The sequence below is a fragment of the Vicugna pacos genome, chromosome 30, assembly GCF_048564905.1.
Source record: "Vicugna pacos chromosome 30, VicPac4, whole genome shotgun sequence".
In the NCBI taxonomy this organism is placed as follows: domain Eukaryota; kingdom Metazoa; phylum Chordata; class Mammalia; order Artiodactyla; family Camelidae; genus Vicugna; species Vicugna pacos.
In genome coordinates, this window is record NC_133016.1 from 11,315,359 (window position 1) to 11,334,654 (window position 19,296).

A 19,296-nucleotide genomic window follows, 5' to 3' on the forward strand; every position below is an offset into this window, starting at 1 on the left:
CCACTTTTATTTGAGGCCAATTCTTTCTCTTTACTCATATGAAAATACTATTTACTTGCTTTGTGGAGAAGGTATATCCTAGTATAAAATTATTTCTGTCAATTGCAAAATAAAGTTATCGACTATATAAAATAAAAAAAGATCACCTTGGCAACTTCAAAAATAATAAAGTATGCTATTATAAGAAGTAAATTTTTATACTAACAGCAATTTATAATAAAGCATTAAATTTGTATTTATAACATGAAAAAAGAAATTGGGCCACATTTGTACCCACTATTTTATAGCCGCATATTATATTAGAGGAGAAAGCTGTAATACATACTGGAAATACACAAATTGAGAACTATTTCCTGGAGCTGTTTCAGTGACTGAGACCCAGGTAAGCTTCTTTTGTTAAAACTACATATTGGTATTTCATGAATTGAAACCTGGAGCAGAGGCTTAGAGAAAATGGCACTGTGGTTTTTATCCAGTGCTATGGAGTGGAATTAATCAGCATGGGGGTGGGGAAAGGAGCAGACCGGAGCATCTGGCTATGGAACCGACACAGGGCAGCTGGAAACAGATGTGAGAAGTGGCAAGGTGGTACAGCAGGAAGGGCAATGATTCAAACATCACAAACAGCAGTGAGGTCCAGCAGATGAACAAAGCAAATAACGGGGTGACATTGTTGACCCAGAGGAAGAGAAGAGTCTGGATGCCAGCACCCCTCCTGAGAGGTCCACAGAGGCAGGTCAGAGTTGCCAGGTGGTAGTTGTGCAAGCAGGGACCAGAGCGAAGGAGCATTTCAGCTGAAGCCAGGGTCCCCGCAGTGGGAGTTGGAGAGCCCAGCCAACAGCTTTAAGGGCAGGTGGATGCATTTGAGACACATTCTTAGGGTCTTATTCTGGAAGAGGTGGAAAATACTGAAAGAGAAAAACATCAAACAAAAAAATCAGGTTCTACTGTAACAGAAGATACCCTAGGCTGGTAAGGCTGTGGACCATTTCAGCTCACATAATGATTTTTTGAGGTAAAACTCACACTGCTTCTGTTAATAAAAAGAATACCACAGTGTTCTGTGACTTACTGAACGCTTCTTCTATGTCAAGCCTTCTTGTCTCATAAGACTCTTTCAAAAAACCCTGCTAGGAAACGTTATGCTTATTGTGGAGTTGAGGAGACTGAGTTCCAAAAGTGCTGTATTAATCCCCCCAGGTCATCCAGTGGAAGCATGAAGATTCCTGCAGGTCTTGTGAGCTTTCCACCTGGCTCTGAAGACCTCAGCTCTTAGGAGTTTAAAATCTAGACGTGGTCATTAAAGCAATACAACCATTTGAAAAGGCATCATTTTCTGGAATACATACAGACTGTTTATCTTCCTCATCTTAAACTTTTTTTCCACTACGTGTGTAAGCACTTCTTTGCTTGTACCTTTCTTTTTTCCAGGGACGGCAAATTCCTCCTAGTGCATAGGAGGGTACTGCCAGTTAAGGAATTTTGTATAGCATGCAAAATAAGACCAGACTTACACTAGCTTAAATACAAAATAGACTTGTTTGTTTAGGTAACGGAACAGTTGCTGCGTAGGTCTGGAGCTTCAGGAACAGATCGATTCAGAGAATTTAGTCACATCACCAAGAGCCCCGGCTCCTCCTTTCTGCACATTTCTCAGCTGTCTTCCTTTCTGTTTCTGAAGCTCCATATCTACCCAGTGGCTATCACAATCATGCATAAAAACCCAAAATATGTGAAGATGTAAATTTTCATATTATAATAGACATTTACATTTCCAATACATTTCCAATCAAAATCTAAACAGTTTATTGACTTAATAAGATGATATTGAAATTTTTGTGGCAGAACAAAGTATCAAAACGAGCGAGGCTCGTTTTGAAAAAGAGTAGGTAATTACCTGTTAGACACCTGGGTTTACTAAGAGGCTAATGAAAGTCAGTTACTTATTGGTACAGAGAACAATTGACCAATGGAAAAGAGAACCCAGAAACAGATTTACACATCTATGGAACTTTGGGGTATTATAAATGGGGCATTTCAGGTCATTCAGGAGAAATGAGAAACTGTCCAATAAATGGAGCTGGGAAAAAAGTTATACATATGGAAAAAGATGAATTTGGATCTCTCTCTTATGTAATATGCAAGAAACTTCAGCAGGATTAAGGGCATAAGTGTCAGAAAAGGTTAAAACTCTTAATAGATGTTCTATAAGATTCTAATACAAAACATGTGCAAATGTAGCTGGCATTCAAATAAAGTAAATAAATTGTAAAATATTTTTATAGTCTTTAAGTTTTTGATTAAGTGGAATTTACATTTATACTCAACAACATTTTGGGAAAAATAACCGTTAGAAATTATGTTCTATTCATTCGTGATTGAGATATTTCTAAACATTCATCAGTTATTCCCAGAGGCAAAATCAAGTATAAATACCATTTAAATTATACTATCTCAACAATTAAAAAATTATTAGCTTCTGCAGTTTCCTATCCTGGACATCATTATTTTGGGGGGTAGGGAGGTAATTAGATTTATTTATTTACTTACTTGATGGAGATACTGGGGATTGAACCCAGGACCTCATGCATGCTAGGCACGCACTCTATCACTGAGCTATACCCTCCCTACTATGTTTTTCTTTCAGTAACTTACCTATGTTCTCAAATAGTGGTTGTCACTGACTTAATTTTTTTATTTTATTATATTTTAATTTTAGTGAAATTACATTTTAATAATTTGCAATGACCTATATTTTAAAACTTACAAGATATGTAGGCATAGCAGTTTTTATCTTGGCAGCTACAAATGATCCCAACTGCTGCCAACTTTTACAAATACAAGTCCTAGGTGGGTAGCAATGACCTTTCGGAGCCCCTTCTTGTGCTCATCTCCAGGAATCCACATTATGTATGTATATTTTAATGTTGGAGCTGCAAGATCTCAAAAAGCTTTAGAGAAAGCATCTTCAGAACCAAATAAAAGTGGACTTTATTTTAATTGTCTTCGTTTTGAAAACCATATCCAGAACGGGATATTGCAGGACCTGAATGTTTGTATAACATAACCCCTATTTCTCTCATGCTCTATTATTTATGTACTATATTCAGCCATCACTGGTTAATTAACTCTCTTTGTCCTTGGTATCCAGGTGAGCGTTACTTACCAGTCACATTTTGCTGGTAGGCACCTTGAGAAAATGCGTGTGTGAACCAAAAGCCCACACACGTTCTGCATACAGATTCTGCTGAATGCCATGAAAGGGAAAACAGGATGTAAGGCAGAGCTTCCCTGATGAGATAAGAGATGTTAGGAAATGTTTTAACCAGTGTTTTGAACCCAGTTTGTTGAATTTAATTGAATGAACCTGGGTTAGAAAAGCAACTATTCTAAGGTCTACAGAGGATACAAAGATAAATACGGTGCAATTCTATCTCTTAGAGTTTAAAAATCAAGAGGCAGGTGGGTTTGTAACTAACTATAATGCAGTCAGAATGTTACAACAGAGGGAAGGAAAAAGGAGATTGATACCAGTTTTGGTTTCACTTTTGAGGTGCGTTTTGAATTTTGTTTTTTTTTTAAACAAACTTTTTGTTTTGAAATAATGACAGACTCATCAGAAGTTGCAAAAATAGCATGAATATATCCCAGATACTCATCACCCAGCTTCCCCTAATGGTACCATCTTATATAATGAATATACTAATGAAAAGTAGGGATCTGACATCGATAGAGCACATAAGTAGACTGCAGACTTCACTGAGTGGTCTTCTAATACACAGAAACGGAGGAGGGAATGAGAAAGACATTCCAGTTGAGGAAGTAGTACTTGGTTGAAGATAGGTCATGAGAGAATTTGGATTATTCACGAAATCTGCTAAAAAGGATTTTAATAATAGGTGAACCTCTACTTTATGAATGAACAAATGAGGCCCAGAGACAACTTGCTTATTTCATTTTCTTTCCTTGGTTAGTGACTGAGTTTGGGCATATTTAAAAACCATATACCTGAGTCTTGGTCTTCAGGATCCTACCCCAGGTCTATTCCTCTCCCAACTGAGTTTTCTTTGATTGAATGAACATGATTATTCTTTTGGAGCCTCTGTCAGATCCCACTTAGGAACATTTATTTTTTCCTCTGAGTCCCTAGAGCCTAGTGCAATGTCTGGCACACAGGAGATGCTCAGTAAATATTTACTGAATAAATGAACCAGAGAATTTCTTTTTTTAGCCCCTAGAAACTGGAGGAGAGGCAGATCAACAGAGGCTAACTCATTACTAAAAGTCTGCTTGCCGTTGGGCAGAATGACAGCTGCAAGAAGAAAGTTGGGCAGCAAAACACATTTTATTTGAATTATGATGAATTAAAATGTACACAGGTAATTACCCCTGTTTCGGCTACGCTGTGCAGTAAATCTGTAAATAAAAAGTGTGAGGATCCAATGTGCGAAACAGTATATTCTCCTATTCTGCATTTTGAACATACACATCAGATGTCCCTTCATAGGGATCGTTACAGTTTTTAATTTAATTCCAGGCTTAAAAACAGAATCATCACAAAAATGCTGCTTTCTTTATTGAACAGTGTATAGGATAGCTGGTTGCAAATTAAGCTGCGCACAGCTCTTGTTAACTTAATTAGCAACATAATGGCTGAACCTCAGTCTGATAAAATGCATGTTGCCTTGGACGGAAATTGCAGTGAAATCATAGTCACTTCAAGAGAAGTACAATCCTGCAGATATTTATTTTCCCTTTTGGGCTAGAGGAATACCTGATTGCCTGGGAAGATCTCCGACTTCCGATTGAAGCCCAGACAGCACAACCAAGAGTCAGCACCTTACAGGGCTCTGAAACATGCCTTTTCCAAAGGCTGCATGCAGGAGGGCCCCCAAAGGGCTAATGGATATACTTGTGCTTCCATTAATAACACAGAAAGCAAACTAATTAATTAGAGGACACAGTGAATGAACTCCATTTATCAACAAATGGCCCAAGTGATAAACAAATTATTTCAGAGCTTACTAAAAGCAGGAATCAAGAAGGCAATTGCCAAGGATTCAACCTGGTGTGTTTGTGAATAGCTCCAGCTTAGCAGCAAGGCTTCTTGCTGGAGACGGACATGGAAATTTTGTGTGATAGACGGTCTGTGTAGGTTGAGTCACCAATAGATCTTCAGTTGTTGTACAGTTCTCTCTCTTTGTCTCTCTTCTTTAGAATCTGTTGATGTCCCTCTGGTTCAGATGTCACCTGGTGGAACTAGTCCTCCTGTTCCTGGTTCTTGGGAAACAGAGGCTCAGGTCTGCTTTGCTGGTGTAAAATGGGCACAGGCTTTTTCCTGACGTTACTTTAACATCCCCAGATGCAGATTTCCTGTCTTCAGGCTGCTGTGCACTTTGAGTGAAAGTAGTGCACTTTGAGTGAACTATGAGAGAGAGACAGACAGAGACAGAGAGACAGACAGACAGGAGAGAGACCTGGAAGCAATGAAGACTACTGTGATTGATTATATACTGAGAATATCTAGTTGATGGGCTTAGAGATTTATGTAACGTGATTGTTAATTTCTGTGACTATTTCATATATATAGTTTTTCCCATCATCCAGTTACTTTTTGGCATGCCTCCTAGGTCTCTGGCATACAGAAGGAAAACTATAGTACATAAGATTGAGTTTTCCTGACAGCTCACTTATTCCTTTTTTCTTATTTTCTTTATCTGAGCCTCCTTTCCCCTATAGCCCATCATGGCACGGCATTTTGCCAAGGCCTTAGAAGCCCACATTGATTCTTCTCGCACACACACACCAAAATATACTGGCTACAGTGTATTTTGTGACACTAAACGCTTTGGAGAAGACTTGAAAATGGAGGAGAACTCTCTTTTAAGTGCCTCGCCCAGCCTAATTCCAAGATTTGTGTGAGAACATTCATCTCTCTGTGAAAGTCTTCTGCTTGTCTCGGGAGTTACGTTAGCTGTTATCGAACTTAAGAAAAATGTTCTTAATAATCTGCGGAGTTGTTTTATGGTGTTTACTTATGAGAGTAAACATACTGATTTTGGTATGTATGACTGAGGCGGGAAGCCCCATAAAAAGACCGGCAGGACCCCCAAGCAGGGCCACTACTCTCCTGCCAGCACCATCCAGTTCCCTGGCTGAGAGGCTCTATCTCACTTTTTGCCTCTGAAACGGCTTACTTACCCCTAAAATTCTATTGGTTCCCTGAGCTCACTTCTGATTGGTTATTTCTTTCACTCCTGATTATTACTCTCACTTCTGATTGGTCCACTTCCCTAACTTCCGATTGGTCGATTTGTAGTACTTCATTTGCATGGAGCTCACTCCTGATTGGTCTATTTCTACAAAGCTTGTTCCTAGTTGGTCAACTTCTGTTATACTTTATTTGCATGTGATGTTGCAAAGTGTAAAACTGGCAGCCTATAAAGGCCTGTGTAAACCTGCAGACGGGGTCCAGAGCTTGGAGTGTTAACTACTCTCTGGGCCCGCTGGTGTCATAAACGTGAGTTCTCCAACTCTCTGAGTGCTGCTTGGTCTCTCGCCCGGATCCAGGTTGCTTTCACAACTGAGCTGTAACACTGAGCTATAACACATTTTTCTGCAACATGACAACTGGAAAAAATGAGATGAGCAGAGATGAGTTGGTCCCTGTGTAAGGATGACACATACCTCTTATATCCTTCATTTCCCATTTCCTGGCATTTTATGTCCATCTTGATATAACAGTTGGTACTTTTCAGGTCATCTTCATCTGATGTGACAACTCAATTAGAATGTGAATTTCTTGGTGTTAGGGACCGTGTCCTTTTCGCGGTATTAATTCAGCACCTCCCCAGTGCCTGGCATTCTAGAACCTGGTGATAGTTCTGTTAAACAAATTAAAAGTTCCCCTGTGTATTCTGAAAATGGCATTTGATAACATACCTTCTTCAAGTCAATTTTATTAATTGAATCAGAGTGAAGCATGTTCTGGGAAGGGCAGCAGCTGATGTGGTCTTACTAACTAGGCCTTCTTTGGCCATGATATGGGGCCAAATGGAAATGGAAATGACCCACTTCATAGCAGCATCCAGTTTAGATTGTGCCTTATTTTAAGGAATAATTCTGACTTGAACCCAGCATGCCTCATGGTAACACTTGAATTGTTTATGTTGGTATCAGGGCAGTGACAATGTATAGTGAGGTTCACAATGGTTTAAGGGTCAGTGGATTGTGGTCCTGTAATTCTATCATCCTTTAGTTTTGTGATTTTGAGAAAGGTCTTAGTCCTTTAATTTCCAATGTCTTCATAAGTCTGGAAAGAATGTCTTTGTATCTTCTTAAAGCATACTTGCTTATTCATTGCTTGGATCTTCATTTTAATTATAACCTTATTTGGCATGCAGTTTTGTGGTGTGAACAGTAAAGTGAAGAAGATTATCAGCACAAAATCCAGTATATGTGCCCTCTCGGGTTTTCCAGATGAGTACCAGGTTATTTCTAAGGAGAGCGATGTCCAGATGTCACAGCACAGCTCTGCAGAAGGTATACGTAACACTTGGGTTAAGTTTTGGGCTGGACTGTCAGCTTCTGAAAGGCTTCATGGTGGTTATTTTTCTCGTTACATCCCACCTCAACAATCAGGATGATCTTCTGGACGAGGATGCCCTTGCAAGACTGCCAATTGGGTGCTGGAGGGAGGCAGCAAAGCTGGAAAGGGAAGAAGGGATTTGCTCCTGTTTATTTCCTGTTTTTTAAAATATATTTTTATGGAGGTATAATTAATGTGTAACTTGTATGAATTTCAGGTATACAACAAATTGATTTGATACATTTATGTATTGCAATATGATTACCTCTGTAGGGTTAGCTAACACCCTATCATGTCACATAATTATCATTTCTTTTTGTGTGATGGGAACAGTTAAGATCTAGTCTCTTAGCAGTTTTGAAGTTTATGTTACAGTATTGTTGTCTGTAACCACCATGCTGAGCATTAGAACCCTACGCCCTATTTATCTCCTAGCTGCAAACTTACACCCTTAAACATCTCCCCGGTTCCTACAGTCTTACTGCTTCACCCCAACAGCAGCAGTTCTTTGGAGAAGCAGCAATTAACTCCATTTTGGAATTCACGTAAGAATCACAAAAGCAACCTCAGAGACATGGGCACTAGCCCGCCACCGTCCCCTCTGGAAAGGTCTAGTTTTTATCTCCTTGGAGCCCCTCTCGGTGTGGGTGTGCAGCTGCTTCATGCAGAGCTACCTCCGTCCTATCTCAGTGGGGTTTTTTTGCCTTTTCAGTTCATATAGGTAATACTTCTTTATACTGACTGAATTCTGCGTATTAAATCCTCTCTATTAAAAGCGCTATTGCGATTTCTGTCTCTTAACTGGATTGTGACTGACACGGACCCTTTAGTCATTTATCCCGGCGTATCCATCCCTGGGTCCCTTCTTGAAGCCAGTCCTAGAAAATACTCTGTCCTCTTTTCCTGACCTCCGAAGAAAGAGACCAAAGCAATTGCTTTAATGGGTTTTGGTAAATACCTCATGAATACATGTAATGAGTCTCAGTCCTTCAATAAAAGGTCACACTTCCTTTACTATCAAGGCTCTGAAGCCGCTCACATCTCTAAGGGGAAACACTCAACGCTGACAGCATTTCCTCACATTTTGTGTTTAGTCATCTTTTGCACAACCTCATTAAATCATAGGACGTGGAAGGAAAATTGAGAAATCATTTAGTTAATTTGCTTGCTTCAGGCAAGACCAAATCTTGATACTCGTGTAATTTAGTTTTTCCATCAGAGCTAGACACTAGACATTCATAAAATGAGTAGATGAAAGAGTTTCACAATCTAGGCGTTACAGATTATCATGACTTGATAAGAAATTTCTTATCTGGGTGGGTGATTTTTTACCCCTCCCAATTATATTTCTTTCTAAATTGTTTTACATTAATACTATTTCCTTGAGTCAACACACATATTCTTTTGTTTGTATCAAATATTCAAATGTTTTAAATGATACGAAAGAAGATACTATATGATTAATCTTAAAATCTCTAATTATGTAAAATAGGCTATTTAATTGTGCTTGGCATTTTATAATGCACATGAGTATCTATATTCATAAATTTTATTGTTATTTGTATTCAATATAAGGACACCACAACTTAGACATACAAAGCATAGAGCATGAATTTTCCTATAATGGATTACATCCTGCTCTCAAGCACACATTCATGTGGTTGTCAGGAACCACTTAATCTTTTTAATTAAAATATCTTCATCTCTTCTGCTTTAATAATCTTTTGTGAATCATAACTCAGAAGGTAACCCACTTCTTGAGGAATCTCCTTTGCCCCTCCTCCTTCCCAAGACGCTGCCTGGGTGCAGGGAGAATCTAATAAAATCTCCCGGCACAGGGAGGGGTGGCTGTGTATCTAGTCTTCACACTATCCTCTGGTCGAGATGCTGTTCCTTTGGGTTTCTAGCCATCAGCTTTGTCATTGTATCCACTATTGTGTGACCTGGTTTGTTTGTTCAGTGCCTTTCCTGCCTTGTGTTGGCTGAAGTGAACTGGTTTGAACTTTGGTATGTAATTTAGCAAATGATGCAAGTTATAATTCTCAGCCTTAAAGAGGATATGGTTTTGTGATGAGACCTCTTTCTGTGTATCTTTGATACCAGTCTGTGACACCAGACTATCTGCTTCCTATCTTAAGCCTTAATCCTATAGTTACTCTATGAGTTGTATACCCAGACCGTAGGCCTAATTTGGGAATTCCTGGTATTGGATTTCTAGCTATGCCATAAGGCCTGGAGTTTTTTTTGTTTGTTTGTTTTGGGGTTTTTTTTGTTTGTTTGTTTTTATTTTTTTTAGTATAAAGACTCTCCATAGGACATGGAAGTTTTGTGTGCAAGTCTTTACCCAGAACAGGTTGGGCTGCACTCTACCTCAGGTGTCCTGTGTGCTCTGCTGTCATCATCACCTCTTACTGTGAAGTTCCCAAAGATGATGAGCTTTGATCTGACTCAGGTCTCTTGCCGTCCATAATCTCTCAGAAATTCCATACTGTCCTTGGTCCTGGAAATTCATTATCAGTGGAATTCAATTTATTTTGCTCACATACTCCCTAAAATAATTTTGAAAATCTATTCACTACTCACACATTTTTTGTTTAGTTTCTTCATAAATTTAAACACTTGCAAAGGATAGACATTTACTATGTTGCAAATATTGACATTTAAAAATAGAACTGCTGCATCACTTTTGGAAGTGAATCCAATACGATCAAGTCCATAGTGACTTGATACCATCATCCATATTAAAAACATTGAACAAACTCTTCTTTTAAAAGTCACAAATTCTATCTTGGACCTTTACCTCTGTAGTTTATATTTGTATTTGACTTTCCCTTTAGAATTTGTTCTTATATCTTTTAATGCTTTTAATGCTAGATGGCAAAAATGGTACTAACCCTTTACCCATCCTTCGTCATGTAACTTCCAGCTGCTCCAGATGAATGAACAAATATATGCTTATTTCTGTATGATACTGAGGGTTTGCATTGCTTTTTATGCAACATTAGTGTAGGAAAATCTGTTTGATTCACTCTACCATACTTTTCTATAAAATAAAATTAATTTTTTTGTTTCTGTGACCATAAGCTCCAAATGATAAAAAGTGTTTCTTCATGTTTATCAATTCCATTGTTATTGGCACCTAGTTAATCTAAAAAAAAACCCAAATATGTTACAAAATTTAGGTAAAATTTTATTTAAAATCTATTCCATAATAAAAAGGAGGCTTTTTCCAATTATTTTAAGAATTTATGGATGACTGTTACATATTATTGAATGAAACAATTCTAATAATTCTATTCATTTAAAAAAATACAAGAATTAATGAGTGTTGGGGAGAATGTGGAGAAAAGGGAACCCTTGTGCACTGTTGGTGGGAATGTAAATTGGTGCAGCCACAGTGGAAAACAGTATGGAGATTCTTCAAAAAATTAAGAATAGAACTACCATATGATCCAGCAATTCCACTTCTGAGTATTTATCTGAAGAAAATGAAAAAACTAATTTAAAAAGATATCTATACCTCCATGTTCATTATGGCAGAATTTACAATAGCCCAGACATAGAAGCAATCTAAGTGTCCATCGATGGGTAAACTGGTAAAGAAAATAATAATCAGCCATAAAAAAGAATGAAATCTTGCCATTTGTGACAACATGGATGGACCTTGAAGGCATTATGCTAAGTGAAGTAAGTTAGACAGAAAAACAAATACCATATGATCTCACTTATATGTGGAATCTATATATATATTTACACACACAGTCACAGAACTCATAGACACAGAGAACCGATAGGTGGTTGCCAAGGGCAGGGGTAGGGAATGTGGAGGGTGGGAAAAATGGGTGAAGGGAATCAAAAAGTACAAACTTTCAGTTATGAAATAAATTGAATTAGTAACGAGGATGTAATGTACAGCTTGGTGACTATAGTTAATAATACTGTATTGTATATTTGAAAGTTGCTAAGAGAGTAAATCCTAAAATTTGTTGTTAAAAAAAATTTGTAACTGTACATTGATGGACGTTAACTAGATTTATAGTGTGATCACTTTGCAATGTATACAAGTATCAGATCATTATGTTGCACCCCTGAAAATAATATAATGTCAGGTGTCAATTATACTTCAATTTTAAAAATAGAAAAAAATGAGTATGATGATAGCACTGCCTCATGGAACCATTAGGAAGGACTTAGCACAGTCCCAAACAGCAAGAGCTCAATTAATGCTATTTAATTACTACCATGAAAATTATTATTATCTGCTCTTTATTTCATAGAGATGATATTTTCTATATTGCAGAGATGAGCATTGTTTTGGTGCCAATTAAATGCTTTAAACAATGAAAATAAATTTAAAAAATGAAAGTGTTTGCAAATATAAGTGTTCAGAAATCTTGTCCACATACAAGACTTCACATTCTATGGAAATAACAGTGGTTTTATTACAGCAGTGCCATTCAATAGTTTTAGGTCTGCCCTGGTTATGCGTCAAATTTCACAAAGTGATCTTTAATCAGGAGTGTTTTTAGTAATCTAACAGTTGACAACTCTATAGATTCCACCTGAATTTTTGAACGTGAAGACTGGACAACCATCTGATTTACAAACGAAATCTTTTTAACCCCATCATTAGAGGTATTTACTTTCTCAGCAGGAATTGCCAGTCATTCAAATTGTCTCTTTGTTTTGTGTCCCATAAGTTTTTACAACTCGTGCAGTGTGCCAAAGAGTATGTTCGTGTTTTGTAAACTGGAAGAAGGATTATTGTAAAAAGATAAGGAGTGAGTTCTTGGTGAGTTCTCATGCGAGTACAGTTTGAAAGGGGTACATTTGGAAGTCAAGCATCTGAATATGAATTTTACTTAAACCTTTAAAAACTATTACCCTTGGAAAATATATGTGTACTCTCAGAGGCAAGCATACCCTGGAGTTTAGATTCCTGCTTTGGTGTAAACAAAACCACAGAAGTAACTCTTGTTTCCAGGCTCACCCCTGACCCAGAACCTTAACCAGCCATCCCTCTTCTTTCATTTTCATATTGTGTTGTGTGTATTGCTTCAAATTTAGAATTCCTCTGAAAACCTTCTAGTTCTCCTAATCTAGACCTGGAGAAGAAGTACATCAGTCTTCACCCAGACTTCTCTGGATGTTTTTATTCCATCCCAACTGGAATTTAAAGCCTTGGTGGTAATCATGACTCTTCCATGTCAAATCTATTTGTCTCTTAACCCCATTTCAGCTAACCCCCACTCACAGTTCCAGAGGAATCTCCTGTTTCTCATGGGTTTGATCTTTCTCTCAAATAACATGCACAACTTCCTGCACTCCCGCTCCTGTTTCAGTGTTGATTCTTTGGGCAACCCTCCAAGCTTTGTTCTTAATATGGAAATCGAGAGTTCTCTCTTAAGATTGGATGTAAAAAGCCATTAGGGATTTCTGAAAGCCTGGTAAAGGGTACACTAACTTCACTGCTTCGGCTGAATCCTTTTTCCATTTTGGAGGATAGCACATTTCATGGATCTGTTTTATGTGAAATAATTGAAAGAGGAAAACAAAACCTCATGTGAAGCTAAAGAGCAAGATAGACACTATACAAGAAGGGGAAGACTTAGGTGATATTCCAAAACGTTCTCCTCACTACTGTCGCCTTTAACTATGCTAAAGTGTTTACATTGTTTCTTGGCCTGTGATATTCTGAAGTATACATTTGGTATTCAACAACACATTCTGGTTAATTATGCACTCATAACCATGCCTCGTGTCGCTGGGACCCCGCGGTGAGTCAGCCCCAGCAATTTTCAGCACACTGTCAATACTGACTAGAGTGTTGCAGGAGGTGGGGGGGAGGGTGCAGAAGATGCCACTTTAGTGGCTTTTCATCACCCACAAAGTAAAGCTTAAATTCCTTTGTGTAGTATCTATGGCCTCTCTTAATATGTTGCATCTAGCTCTTGTGTAAAAACTACATCTGACCCAAATAATATATTCAACCTCTCTCACTATTCTCTTTAAAATCTTCTGCTCTAGCTAAGCTAATCTGCTCATAAACTCTGAAATGGGGTTCATGTCTATCTCAGTATCAAGAATGTTCACTTCTTTCCTTTCTATATTTCTTTCAAAGCCCACATGTTAAATTCCACATCTTAAAATCTTTGCCCATCACACAACCAATATCCTTTATCCCTCTAATCTCCAGTTTTTTTCATTGCCTCTACGATATCTTATAAACTGAACACATTCTACTTGGCATTATTATTCATGTGTTTACTATTTTGCCCATTCTCCCAACTAAAGAACAAGTTACTTAAGAGGCCTGGAACTATGATTCACCCTTCTTTGAACCCGTATTATTAAGCACGACTTATCTCTTCAATCCATAATTGTGTATGTAGTAGGTTGTCTTGGTTGTCAGCAAATGCCCAAAGCCCGTTTCACAATTTTTACCTCTCTGTCAACATGCAGTATTACCTTGAATTTCTCAGAAACAGTCGAGGTAATCATAGGGGACCTCATTAACATTGAAGCCCTCTGTGTCTACACATTCGCCTATAGCTACCCCATTCTTGCCTCTCTACTGCTAGCCATCAAAGAAACCAATGCTTGGGCTTTACCCAAGACCAATTAAATTAGAATCCTTAATTAAATCAAGGCCAATTAAGACGAAATGAGGAGAGGGCTTAGAAATGGAAATTTTACAGAAGTTTTCCATGGTTGATAATCAGTGTTTCCAACTTTAAGAATGGATTCCAGCTTCTCCTATCTTCAAGACTTTCTCTTTCTAGTAACTTCATTCTGTTTCTGTATTGATTCTTTTCTTCAACTTAGTAGAATGCTGATATTTTTTTCCTCAAGCCAAAACAAACTAAGCTAAAACCAATACCCTTGATTCTTCTTCCATCTCTCCTATTTTAGTTTTAGCATTCTCTTTCCACATATAGATTACTTTTGGAAAATATATTCAGATAAGTGATATTGCAGTCCAGTTCCAAATCAGGAGATAGAAGCCACACAGGAGGCTAAGCAGGGTAAGTTTAATATAAAGAAGTACTGACTATGATCAAAGTAAGATGTAGAATAAAATAAAACTCTGTATGGTTCCCTGGGACTAAGGGAGAGTCCCCAAGAAAGGACAAGATGGAAGGGGTTTCAGACTTAATTGGAGAAGGTGTCATTTTGCCCATTATGTAGCAGAGAAGTTTGCTGATGTAGCCAGGCTAGAGTTGGTCTGGAGTTTCTGGGATAGCAGGAATCCACTATGATTAGCAGAACAATGACCCCTCAAAGATGTGCATATTCTAATCCCCAAACCTGTGAATATGTTACCATCTGTGGTAAAAGGAACTTCGAAGATGTGATTGAATTAAGAACCCTGAGATGGAGAGATTATCCTGGATTATCTGGGTGGGCCCAGTGTAGTCATTTGGGTCCTTAGGAGTGAAGAACCTTTCTCACCTGTAACCAGAGAGAGACATGGCTACAGAAGAATGGTCAGAGAGATGCAATATGACTGACTTTGAATGTGGAGGAGACCATGAGCCAAGGAACATGAACAGCTGCTAGAAGCTGAGAAACAACAAGAAAAAAAAAAATCAAAGAAACAGATTCTTATCCAAAGCCTCCAGAAGGAATCCACCTTGTTGACACCTTGACAGCCTGCAGAGCTTTAAGATGAAAATTTTATGTTTTAAGTCACTAAGTTTGTGGTTATGTATTACCGTTGCAATAGAACACTAATACACTCATTCTGCAGAGCGCAGGCGGGGAGCAGGTCACAGCGATTGGTGGCGTAGATGATAAGCAGTGAGCAGTGGGAGTTCCGGAGCCAGCGATGGCAGGAGGCCCTCAGAGCGCATAGGAATGTCCCTTCCCATTGAGAAGAGTGGGCCGCAGAAAGCTTATCACTAGGTGGCAGCTACAAGGCCTCAGAGGGACCACGTTCTGAGCCCGTGGCGGGGGTGGGCTTCATTGGCTGTCCCCACACCCACATAGCCACCTCTGGATCCTGAAAAAACTTGTAGGAGAGCCCTTTCCTTTTTCAATGTCCCTTCAGTGCCTTCGCCTGAGAAAGTTCAGCATCATTCTCACTTTAAAGGAGGTATATTTAAAGAAATGCTGTTGTTTATTACAAAGTATATATTGAAAGGTGTGAAGCTGAGCGGCAGTAAATTGGTAACTGACATATATCTTCAAATCATGGCTAACCTTTTATTACAGCCCATGGCAGCTTGATATCTTCAACTCTCCACTGAAATTACCCTTGTCGAGGAAATCAGCTATAAACTGCGTTTCGTCCCTATGTGTGTAATAACTGACAATGCTGATCAGCATATTCTCTGCACAACTCTGTCCCTGTCATGCTGCTTCCACTTCCTTGAACCTCTCCTTCAGTTATATCCCCCGAAATGAGTTGTGCACGTATACGTTCTCAATTTTTCTCAAGTGTTTCACCTGTCAACACTTCAGTCTGGTTTCTGCATCCAGTACCTCACCAATATCTCACTGTTCTTGCAGATACAACCAAAGATGTCTATGTTATCAAATCCTATGGATATTTTTCCAAAATATATATATTTTTATATTTTAGTCCGTTTTCCACATTTTATTTCCTGGCTTTCCACAGACCTTTTTGGCTACTCTTTCACAGATATTTTTTGTTGACACCTTCTTCCCTAGCAGAAAAGTTGGCAGTCTTTGGGGGTTCATTTCGGGGTCAGCTTCTCTCCTCATGATCTATTTCTGCCTTAAGTGATTCATCTGTGCATCTGTCTTCAAAAACCATGTGCTAATGACTGCCAGGTTAACTCCCAGGATTGCAGGCATCCAGGTATAGGCGTCAGGTCTAAAGAAAAAGGACAGATGGAGAAACATGAAAGATGAGTCAGCCTGATTTCATTTGTCATTACTTCAAACCAAACCTAAATTTTGGAGAAACTCGCTAAATTTTAGTATAGAGCTTTAAAAAAATCCTACAGTAATGAATATTCATTTAGATAAAAAGTTTTCCTCTCCCTCATTACATCACAAATTCTTTGAAAAATACTTTAATTCATCCTCTAAATGTGCCCAATGATTTTTTTTTTCAACCGGAGCATCAACATCTTAAAAGGTTTATGAATACTGGTGGGTAAATCACACGCTTTAGTGTCTGAGGTGCCCTCGTGAGACATTTTTTCTGGGTAAATATTCTACTTCAGTCCTCTCTCCTGGCAAGGCTCACAGCTATCGCCTAGTATAGTTGCATGTTGATATTACTATTAAAGCCTTTGAAAATACTGGAGTTTTACTTCTGCTATAATTCATACAATTTTCCTGTTTGCCATCACCAAATAATGTGCTTGTTTGGTACATCAGTACAACTGATACCCTGCTGGCAAAGATTTTTTTTTTAAGAACATCTGTATTTCAGGAAGACTTAACTATTACTCAGCTTTTTGAGGCATCAGGTTTGAGCAAATTTTGGCTGAATATTCAGTGTTTTAATTATCTTGCTACAAAACTGGGATTATATTTTTATATTCATGAAAATGATAGGAAGCCCTAACAAGACTTCAATCAAAATAACAGTCATTTCCCATCACTGTGATGTTTTAATTAGCATTGCAACAATTAAGTTCTACTTTTCTATTTTACGAAATTGCTTCTTTGTAGCTAAGTGAGGTTGCCTCAGTGTGAGAGATGGTGTGACAATCATTCTAAATGCACAACTATTCTTTCTTTGTAGTAATTCTTGTATTGTACACCGATATTTGTGAAGTCCATATTTGGGCAGGTTTTCCTCTCATTCTTGACATCATCTCACATCATTTCTTGATTCTTTCATAAATAATGATGCAAGTTTATTAGCTTCTCTTTTATGCCTCATTTCTTACTACTTCGCACAGTTTTTCATAGAAATAGTATTTGATCTGAGAATATCTTTATCAGTTGGAAACATTTTTTCCGGTATTTAACCTACTAGTGCTTGCAATTGGATCAGCTGTTCACAGATTCGGTCATATGTTCTAGTATCAGTACACAAACATCACTTTTGTCTGTGCATTGGAAGTCTCGATTGGAATTAATAATACACTGGTTGTATCAATATCATACCTACAGTTTTCTTACTTAAGCCTCAAATCCTGTTGATTACTTTTTCTGCTATTATTTTAAAAATTATGGCTACAAAGTCACATTCCCCCAGTAGGCCTGCGAGCTATCAACCGTAGTGTAATTCACTGAGTGCCTTCTGTGTACAGGCCCTTAAAATTCATAATCTCATTTAATCCTGCTAAATGTATAAATGTTAAACACGATGCAACTGAGACTCAGAAAGGCTAAATAACCTGCCAAAAGGCACAAACATTTGTAAGTGGAAAGCAGGTTCAAAATCACGATTGAGTCCTAAAGCCACAATTTTTCATTTCCACCGTTTACTTCCTTTGCACTCTGCATCTTCCTTTTGCCACTTACAGATAACATTGGTTGACTGCACCAACTTCAGGGTAACAAGTTTTGATACATTAACTTATTTGACTCTTGGTGTACATTCTAGATTTCATTTTCCCAATTTTCTGTAATGTTGCTCCCTCTTATCTCAGAGATTTTATGTCATCTTTTAATGAAATGTCTGTTTTTTTTTTAATGTAGGGGCTAACTGTAAGGAACAAAAAATTATCCCAAATATAAAGTATATTTTGATTCACATAAAGGATTTAATTTGTTCACATTAAAATCTCTCTCATGTACATTTTTTCTCCGAAATTAATTTTATTTTTGAGTGCACATTTCTTTCAGATTTAGACAGTATGAAGGCATACATCCAAAATGTCTTCTCAACTGAATGAAAACTGGTGAAATGGAAGATATATCTCTGTAATCCCTCATTCTCTTTTGGTATCTAAACACCCAGAATATGATGTTGCCTGTATTTTGAGAACTTTCCACTTTATTACTCTACCTGGCCTGCCAATTTTTGCAGTAACCCATGCCTCAAATCTCTCACAATCTCTTTGCGATGAAGGCAAATGTAAATGTGGCGAAATGTTACAACAGGAGAACTGTGTAAAGGGTATTGCGATAGGTGGATTCTATAATGGCTCCCGAGATTCCCGCCCCCTACTGTGCGTGTTCTGGATACTTCCCTGTCCTTGAGTGTGAGTGGGACCTGTGACTGTGAGGATGTCACTCTGTGATTAGATTATGCTACTTGGCCAAGGTGAAAAGATTTTGCATATGCATTTAAGATCCCAAGTCAGTTACCTGTAAGTTAATCAAAGGAGGATTGTCCTGGTTAGGTCTGATCTAAACAGACGAGCCTTTTAAAAGAAGGTGTAAATGTTTGGGACATCTTTCCCCTGGCTTTGATGCACTAAGTTGTCGTGTGTGACAGGGTCTGAGAAAGCATTTGACAAGGAATGGCGAGTGACCTCTTGGAGCAGAGAGTGGTCTTCAGCTGACAGCCATCAAGAAAACCGGAGCTCAGTTCTTTAGCTGAAAGAAACTGAATTCTGCCAACAACCTTGTGAGGGCAGAAGATGATAAGCTCCAGAGGGAACATGACCTCAGAAGAAGACTCAGCCAAGCTATTCCTGGACTCCTGATTCATATAAATATCGAGATAATACATACGTGTTGTTTTAAGCTGTTAAATTTGTAGTGATTCGTTTACCCTGCTTAGAAAAGTAATACAGATAAACATGGTCTTTGTATTATCCTTGTACCATTTCTGT

The 19,296-nt window shown here is 38.1% G+C and overlaps 1 long non-coding RNA gene across 1 annotated transcript in view; it reads left to right on the plus strand.

Annotated features, from left to right (window-relative positions):
• The window catches only part of LOC140690497 (uncharacterized), a 238,717-nt gene that overhangs the window by 38,316 nt on the left and 181,105 nt on the right, over positions 1–19,296 (plus strand). The window lies entirely within an intron of this gene.